The sequence below is a fragment of the Pinus tabuliformis genome, chromosome X (assembly GCF_031772625.1).
Source record: "Pinus tabuliformis cultivar Carrire ecotype Pingquan chromosome X, CPIR1, whole genome shotgun sequence".
NCBI lineage: Eukaryota > Viridiplantae > Streptophyta > Pinopsida > Pinales > Pinaceae > Pinus > Pinus tabuliformis.
The window spans coordinates 1,639,309,109-1,639,316,277 of NC_142308.1; the positions used below are offsets into that span (position 1 = coordinate 1,639,309,109).

Consider the following 7,169-nt stretch of genomic DNA (forward strand, 5'->3'; position numbering starts at 1 on the left):
ACTTTAAAGATGTGTATGCTAACTTGAGTAAAGGAAATCATGTAGAGGAAAATGACTATCACATGCATAACAATTTGCTGTTTCATTTGGGCAAGTTGTGTATACCACAGGGGGAGAGGATAAATGTCATAAGAGAAGCTCATTCTTCTCTTATTGCTGGCCATTTTGGTGTGAGCAAAACAGTTGCACATCTACAGAGGTATTGCTATTGGCCTCGCATGGTAGATTCTGTTTCAAGGTTCATAAGAGGTTGTTCATTATGTGCTACAAGCAAGCCTAGCAACAGGAAGCTTGGTTTGTATACTCCTTTGTCGGTACCTTCTAGACCATGGGAGAGCATCTCTATGGATTTTGTAGGAGGTTTGCCAAAATCGCGAAAGCAGCATGATTATTTATATGTAGTAGTTGATCGTTTCAGCAAAATGTGTATACTTATGCCTTGTAAGAAAACTATAACTGCTGAACAAACTGCTGAATTATTTTTTCGTCATGTATGGATTCACTTTGGTTTGCCTAATTCCATTATTAGTGACAAGGATTCCAGATTTGTGGGGAATTTTTGGTCCAACTTATGGGAGATGATGGACACAAAGTTGAAGAAAAGTATTGCTTTCCATCCGCAAACAGATGGACAAACCGAAGTTGTGAACAGAACCATTGTGCACCTCTTGAGAGGTTATTGCAGCAAGCATCCCAAGCTTTGGGATGAACATTTGCACTACATACAACATGCTTACAATCGTGCCAAGCACTCTTCCACAAACACCTCACCGTTTGAAGCTTGTTTTGGTTACTTGCCAAAATCACCTCTTGATTTCATTCTTGAGAAAGATGTTGCCATTGAGGGACATAGTGACATTGACAAAGCTCATTCATTCATTGAAAGAATTCAGCAAATACATCAGCAAATTCAAGAACAGCGTGAGAAGAGTCAAGGCAAGTACAAGGAAAGACACGACAAGCATAGAGTCGATCACAAGTTTCAAGAAGGAGATGAGGTATGGCTGTACATTAGTAAGGAAAGGATGCAAGGAGAAGGTAAAAAGCTGAAGCCTATTCATTATGGTCCATTCAAAATCCTCAAGAAGGTTGGAAATAATGCTTTTCAATTAGATTTGCCTTCCTACATGCAAATGTATTCTGTTGTCAATGTGGAGAACTTACGTTTGTATGAACCTCCTTTGATTGCTGATCATGAAAGTGTTGTTCAGCTGCCATCTATAGAAGATTTCTCGCCAGAATTCTTAGATGAGCTTAAAGAAGATACAATCCTTGACAGAAGGACACGTACTTCAAGAAGGGGCAGTGTAGATTATGTTTGGGTTGGTTTCAAAGGCAGCAAATCGAACAAGGCAAAGTGGATGGAGGTGGACAGAGTGAGGGAGCTGTACCCTCACCTCTTTAACAGGTAGTCGAAGGCTTTTGGGGTCCAAAAGCTTCCCAATGGGGAGGCGTGATCAGGTGCTCATGTCCTAAGTGTCGTAAAATGCTCAAAATTTAAAGTGCTTAGAACTGGTTCAAAGTTGAATGACTGAAAAGTGCTCGTCTTCCCGATTTCGGCGCCGTAAACAGTTCGAAAAACGGTCGCCGTATGAGGAAGTTATGGCAAAAGAAGAATTTGTCCATAACATTAGAAATTTTAATTTTTCAAAAAAAAAATAAAAAAGGAATATTCCGTGGGCACGAAATCTGAGGCAACCACCAAATATTAAATGTAACTGCAGTTAAGTTGGCGGAATTTTGGCAGGAGCGGCAAATTTGGCGGACCCACCATAACTGGTGGAGCTGTCTGGAGTTAACTAAAGTTAGCTGGAGTTTTTCTAGGGGCAAACTGGAGAAACTTTAAATGGCCATAACTTTGGCTAGAAAAGTCGGTTTTGGACGATTTGTTTTTTGATTTTGGGTATTTTCGACCTTCTAAAGCCATTGGTGCAGGTCTTACAGCCATCTGAGGTCATTTGCAGAGGTTTTGGAGCCGTGAAAGTTCTAGGAGCCACTAGGGCTCAGTTTTGTGAAGACTGTATAGGGTTGCAGGTATCCATTGGAGGTGATCCAATAGTCAATCCTGAAGGATTCAAGTGTTCTGAATCCATTTTTACCATCTATTTATCCTTTAGATGCTTCTATTCAGCTGTATTTTCAATTTGAGCATTTAATAAAAACAAGGACAAGCCCGGTTGGGAGCTTTGGACCCAGTAGACGTAGCCCTGGAGGGGGTGAACTGCTTTATCAACTTCTTTTGCATTTGTGGTTGATTTATTTTGCAGATCAAATCTGTTTTAATGTGTTAAACAGTAAAAGGAAATAACTCTGCTATGCTTAAATGGGTCATGAACAGCTGAAAATTTCATGTGTTTTCTTTCTGCAAGACATGGAAATCTTTTAAACATGTTTAATTCTGAATTGAATACCTTGCAAACAAATTTCAAGTAGTTTCAAATTCAGATCAACATCTCTATTCATCATATTAATGCAAGCAGACAAGGGTTTTTTAGCAATTTCTTTCCTTGGAAAAAATATTGTGTGCATGTGTGTTATTTCTCATTGCATGTTTGTATTGATGTTCTAAATTTTGAATTGAATTACACAAAATAATATAGTAGGTTTGTGTCTTGTGATTTTATTAAAACTTCATGAGAAGTTGCAAATCTACACCATAATTTCTACAATTTTGGTTTAGAGATGGATTACACAATGTTATTTTGGTTATATGCATCCTTGCCATATATATGTGAAACTTTATGTATTTGTGTATAATAGTTGCATTCATGTGGATGCACATGAATATATATGTTTTTTTTATTTTCAAAATTTGTATATTTATGTAGCTATTAACCCCTTCTCTTATCAGCAGGTATCAGGATGGGATCAGACCAACTTCATCCTTACCCTTTCCTTCTTGACGAATGGGCAAGGATGGATGGAGATAGGAGCGCAAATAATTAGTTTTGATTGATTGATTCTTTTTTTTCCTGGTTCTAGTGCACTTACTAGTTTGGGAGTCGATCGATTTGATGACTAGTCTAGTTCTAATAACATTACTTTCTATAGCTTGAAATTTTTTTCCATCAGTAAAGATTGGAAATGAATCAAAGTCAATATAAGAGCGCTTCATAGCCTAACTTGGAATTAGAGGCCCAAGTTCCTATTGTTGAGGTCTTTCAATTGCAAATGCTAATATCTGCAGAGATACATTTTGGGTGCAACTATAACGCATTCCTTGCCAAGTTTCCATGCTAATTTAGGATTAAAAGAATGGTAAATTTAGAAAATGGAATAGTATTAAGACTAATCTCTTTAAGGTGAAAGAGGCCTGACTTCTCCTTAGAAGGGCTAATTGGCTAGGACATTCGGGTCTATGATGTATTTTGGTGGAATAACTTTGCAGAACTTGACACCATAAGGTTCATTCCAATTTCCAAAATAGACCAAGCGTGATTTATTATCCTAGAGTCCATAATATGGATAACCTCTAATCAACTGTATAAACATGTTCATCATTGACAAGATGCGGAAGAAAGTATCAAACATAAACCTTTGAATTCGGAAGTAAAGATTTCCAAGCCATATGTGAACAACTATAGAATTGCGTAGACTAAAAATATTCAGATTTTGATCACTGTGCTTCAGAATTAAAGGAATTAATCTTGAACAATGAGTCAAATCAAGACAAAAAGTTATTACTAAATCTAAACAGCAAATTAGGAAAGTATTTGTTTCGATTGAGCAATCACGTTCCATATGTATATTTTCATTTTATAGATGAATGGACTCATAATCTAAATATATATTTTTATATGACTCTTATCATTAATCTAGGTAAAGTGCATTACATGGAGTGAATCAATAAGAAATGTAAAATTTAGTAAACTTGCTCCTAAATTAAATAGAGTTACATAGTTGCGACTCTCATTAAGATGATATGAAAATGTAAATCAAAATTATTCACTAGGATATATTTTAATTATGATTTGGTGCCATAGGGCCCTACACTTGCCTCTCATCCTATGGTATACCTCTAAAAAGAGAGAGAATGTCACTAACATGAAAATATGAGCAAAATTACGTCTGCTATCAATCACAATTGGACAAGTTTTAAGCATTTTCGAAACAATTTGCAATCACCGAAGCTTTTGTTAAAATTTGTCATAACATGCATCACTTGCATGTGTAACATACTATATAGATTGAAAATAGTTGCCCAACCATCTGCAATATATCTGTTAATACTTAACATAGACACACAAGGGTGCAGTTGATAAGTGCTTAAACATAGATGCCTGAGATTTTTTTTTCCAACCATTTAGAATTACCCAATTGTTTTGAGCCATTAAGATCTCTTAAAATAATTTCACCTAATTAGAAAGACACAAACTTGGATAAAACCATACTTGCAATAAGAGAGCGAAGATTATGCATGACTTAAAGGACAACTGGTACATCTTAAATGAAGTTAAAAAATAGAAGGTAAAGATGAATTTTAGATCAAATGACCTAACCCGATTGAAGATGCCATGTTAAACACTGTACCCACCATTTATAGCATACAATTTTAATTAAAAACAAGAAATATAGACCTTGGAGAGGTCATATGTGTAAAATCTATCTCCTTATGCATTCATATATGTATGTCTATATATAAAAGAATAAATAGATTAAGTGGGAATAACTGCATTACATATGTTCAACTAGCTAGATAGGTACTTGCATGTTAATTGAAAGTTAATAGCTAAACAATAATTTAGAATTGGAACCAAAACTCATATTGTGTACAAAAACTACTAACCTTAAGGATTTCCCTCAATATGTTCATCCTCTCTATTCATATTGAGACCAATATTGGTAGTGCCCGACCATTGTATTTTCACAACACACAAAGGTAGACTAATGAGCTTTTATAGTTTAACTACCACCCCTAATTATTTTGGGCTACATTAGTTTTTTTTAATAATAATTTAAAAATTCCATTAGATGGTTAAAACACAAAAAAGATATATTAATACGTAAATTATATTTACTGAAAATTTATAATGGTAAAGGTAAATCTGTCTAAGTCATAATGAAAAAATTGATGAATAAAAAGACCCACACATAAAATACAAAAAAACTACCACAAACAAAAACAAAGAACTTAAGTGGGAAACATAATTGAATATAAATAAACTACCACAAACAAAAACAAACAACTTCACAGACAAACAACTTCACTGGAAAGAAATAGAATATAAAGAAACGATCACAAACAAAGACAACTCGAACTATTCATATACCCAAAGGCCTTTTATCTTTTTCCAAAGATCCCTTTTGTTGACATAGTCAACTCAACAACTTGCAAGCCACCCTCACCTAATGGTGCGGTCTTGATTAATAAACCATTAAAAAATTTCGTTGGTGTGCCTTCACGTGAGGTGCGTTGTGTGGTGAAGGGGCATTCCTCAAAAGTTGAGTCTTCATGTGCCATATTAACGAGTGATTAATAAACATGGAAGGCAGTCTTTATTAATAAACTATTAAAAATTTTCGTTGGGGTGCCTTTCATGTGAGGTGCATTTTTTTTGGTGAGGGGTATTCCTTTGAAGTTGAGCCTTCATGTTCCATATTAAGGCGAGTGACACTCATAACCATGGATTTACATTTGACCCTTGAATTTTACAACTTCAAAATGAAAATTCAAAGCTATCTATATTGTATTGTTTTTGCATTTGCCATATGAAGCTAAAAAAACGCTATTTATATGGTTGTGTTAAATATGGTTGTGTTGTTGCATTTAGCATATGAAGGAAAAACCGCTATATCGAGCATCAGAACAAAAAAGAGAAGAGAAGAAGTTGCATACCCTGAAGATTAGCCTTTTCCCGATCCGACCAGCAGGATGATTCAGAGCAAACTGTTCTTTAGTCAAATTCTTAGCCTGCATCAGAGCTATGGCCACAGTGTCCCCAAAGAGCATCTGTATTGCTGTGGAAGTAACAGGGGCTAGATCAAATGGGCAGAGTTCTCTCTCCAATGGCAAATACACATGCATATCACACACACTACTCAGCTGAGAATTTATGCATGAAGTGACAGCTACCAAGTATGCACCCTTGGCTCTGGCACATGGAACAAGCCTCAGAAGCTCTTCTGTGGTACCACTCTTACTGAACAGGACAAGCACATCATTGGGCCCAACTATGCCAATGTCACCATGGAGGGCATCAGTGGGTGACAGGAAAATAGCATTTGTGCCTGTTGAGACACATGTCTGTGTTATTTTCTGTGCAACAAACCCACTTTTGCCCACTCCTGTGAAGAATATGACTCCCTTGGCATCGATGATAACTTTGGCGAAGGCCTGTACTTGGGCATATTCAGTATTCGAGAAGAAATAATCAAGGAGCTGCTTTTGTTCCTCAAATAATTTTTTCATTTGGGGGATGCCAACTGCAGGAGCAAATCCATTGACCGTTGTGATGATGTCCATTGGCTCAGATAACGCCCCCATTGTTATTGTTGAAGATCTGCGAGAGGTCAAACTGCCCTCCAGTTTAACAGTGCAGTGTCTTGTACGTAAAACTCCTACCTCCTCTCTCTTGCTTGTGCGTCCTTCCCACCTGCTGGGGACAGGAAATTTCCTGAGAATGTTTGATCGAGGACTAAGGGAACGATGCTCCTGGATTCCCCAGGCATTCACACCCATGCAATGAGATTGTTTGGTATTCATGATTTCCCAACTAACGAGTCTTCGTAATGACTGGTAACAGAGTTTGAAAATGGCACACATTTATAGTCAATTGGGCTGTTAATTTGTATTTGATGGAACGATCTACGCAACATTCAATTGGGTGTGACTAGGATGGCTTATTGATTGGCATTGCATGAAAAAGGCCATATTAGGTGTGATTAGGATGGTTTGTTGATTGAGATGGCATAGAAATCTAGCGCTTGTTGAGTGGGATAACTAGGATGCTTTGTTGATTGAGATGGCATAGAAATCTAGCGCTTGTTGATTGGGATGGCATAGAGATTTAGCCCAATAATATGGTCAATAATATGGTGTTGGTAAAAGGATTCAGTAAATATTATTATTATTAGTTTAGCAGCGACCCATATAATTTGTAATATTTAATTTTAAAAAATAAATATTTATTTTAATATTATTAAAATAAATAAATTTTAAATATTTGATT

General features: G+C 36.2%; 1 pseudogene; it reads right to left on the bottom strand.

Moving 5' to 3' along the window:
* Positions 1 to 5,767: 5,767 nt before the first annotated feature.
* On the bottom strand, positions 5,768 to 6,713 carry LOC149146313 (putative arabinose 5-phosphate isomerase pseudogene; annotated as a pseudogene).
* Between the last annotated feature and the right edge of the window lie 456 nt (positions 6,714 to 7,169).